This window comes from Octodon degus, unplaced genomic scaffold (genome assembly GCF_000260255.1).
Source record: "Octodon degus isolate 3935 unplaced genomic scaffold, OctDeg1.0 scaffold00150, whole genome shotgun sequence".
Taxonomy (NCBI): domain Eukaryota; kingdom Metazoa; phylum Chordata; class Mammalia; order Rodentia; family Octodontidae; genus Octodon; species Octodon degus.
The window spans coordinates 2,645,908-2,648,403 of record NW_004524726.1 but is presented as its reverse complement, the minus strand read 5'-3'; positions in this window follow the sequence as shown (position 1 = coordinate 2,648,403).

Sequence of the window (2,496 nt, the reverse complement as noted above, 5' to 3'; positions counted from 1 at the left end):
CCCCAGCCCCTGTGCTTGCAGGTTGCTTAATCTGCTCAGCTAGTTGGCCCAAAAGTTAATTTGTAATGATAGACAAATTCAATTTCCTAGGAAAGTATACTATTTTAATTTGTATGTTTGAAAAGTGTTCTTCAATTATATTTAGAACTGTAATAACTAAATCTGTTACCATAATTATCTATTTCATTCATTGTGAAATAAGCCAACAAAAATATGTAAATGAATAGAAGGTCTGAAAAGCAATATATATATTTTTTTCTTAACTGGGATTTGAACTCAGGCCCTTGCACTTGCCAGGCAAGTACTTACTCTATTGAGCTATCTCCCTAGCCCCACTGAAAAGCATTTTAACCATGTGACTTAATGGCAGATATAAAATATCTTAAGCATTTTTAAATATTTATTCAAATTATTTTGTTTGAAGCACATAAGGTAAGTATTAAGCATGTGCCAGTCTGTAAGTTAAGCCCCAATAAAGTGTAAACAAATTCGATCATATGAAATACAGTTTTTGAGAGCTGTGCAATGGTATATACATTCATAATAAAGAATAATTAAAAGTTGTTGAATTAAAATATAAACTTAAATTTATATTTGTAAATTAATCTGAAAGCTAGTCACTAAAATCTAAACTCTTCACTCTTGCTTACTAAGGTACTGCAGAATGTAACTCACAAAAGTGAGTTAATGGAAAAACTAAGGTAAAAGGCTGAAATTCAAGACATTAAGTAAATGAACAGAGTAATGACAAGACACCCTGAGATGGATTATATATCTAGAAAGTAAAGTGGGGATTAGGGATAGAAGATTCTGGGGAAACAAAAAGAGAATGAAAGAATGAATGAAAGATAATTTAGAAAATAATCTTGGTATACCAGTTCAAAGGTCTTAAGCCTTGATTGCTTTGCTAACAAGCTTGAGTGGGCTAGTGGTAGATGCGTGGGTTTGGTGAGAGGTTGAGCTTCAAGGACAGAGGATGAGTTAGTTCCTCATTGCCCCAGTCGTTAGAGTTGGTATTTTCAAAATCCCGTTTTGCCTTTTCTGACCTTTTATGTTTCACTATATTTCCTCTCCCACCACAGGAAACCACTTGACTTGTTTATTATGTATTGTTTTAATCTACAGTAAGTATTCAATGTGGATATTGTCTTTATGTGTTCTTTATTAATGGAAGTGGGAGTGTCTTATGTCTTTCTGCTTCTTACTTTCGCCTTTGCGCACTGTATGACACATGCACTCTATTTTTCTGCATTTCCTCACACTTGTGCTCTGTAGGATGTGCAATGTCCATAAATCAGCAAAGAATTATTGTTTCCTATGATTTAGGGACCTTATTGCTGTTGAGTCCCACACTTTCACTTATGTGTGCATTTGGAATGCAGGTCTTTTAAGGTTTTGAGCAGCTGAGATAACTTTGGACCCCCGTCTCCTTGTGGACTTCCAGCTGGGTTTCCTCACATCACGTTGTCTTGGTGTCCAGGGGACACAAGCAGATGCTGTGATGACTCTGAAGGCCCTGCCTAGAACGTAGAACAATGTAATGTCTTTAATGTTCCAACCAACAAAACAACACAAAGTCCAGTTCAGATTCATGAAATAGGGACTGAATAATCTAATGGGAAGAGTAGCAAAATATGTCAGGTTGCAAAATAAGTCACATTGCAAAGAGCATTGACAAGGGGGACATTCTTCACTTGGATTATCATTATAAACATCAGCTACAGTGTAAAACAAACATAATAAATCAAGAAAGAGGAAGAAAAGATAAAATAAATTAAAACTATAGACACCAATTCACTCTGAATGCAAATAGTATTTATCAGTTGAAGTGACATGCCTAACAGCTCTGGGAAGATTAAATGTTTAAGAGATAATTTTGAAAACCAGTGAATTAAGGAAAAGTACCAGGGTATATTAGCTTCAAAACTGAGTTGAATACTTGAGGGAACACTTGAAGAATAAAGATGCTGCATGTGGGAGTGGTTTTGGGTTTAAAACTCATGTCAGACGCTCCTGTTTTTTACTGTTAGCCTTCAGTCAACTTTTTCAAGTGTACACAGCATTACTATGATTAGACTATAAAGAGAAATCAAAACCAGACTAAACTAAAGCAAAATAAAAACAAGTTTATATTTGGCTTAAAATGCCACCAAATTGGCCTCATTAGAACCAGCTCTTCAAACACCCAACTAAACTACCTAGTTATAAAGTTCTAGGATATTGTACAAACAAACCCTCTACACAGCATAAACTAGGATTTAAAATTAGTGTATTGTAATACTCCAGGAGAAAGTCCTAGTAATTCCAAGTATAAAGAGTCCACTCGTTTTAGAAAGATATATTCCATGAATTTATTTTTATTTTTTAAAATATCTCTTATCAATCTCTGTTCCCTAGTTCAGAATTTGACTGCACTCAGAAATTCAACCTGTTTTTTTAGACAGGATGGATGTCTACACAGAGAAGTATCCAGAGAGTTTCAGGGAATCTTCATGT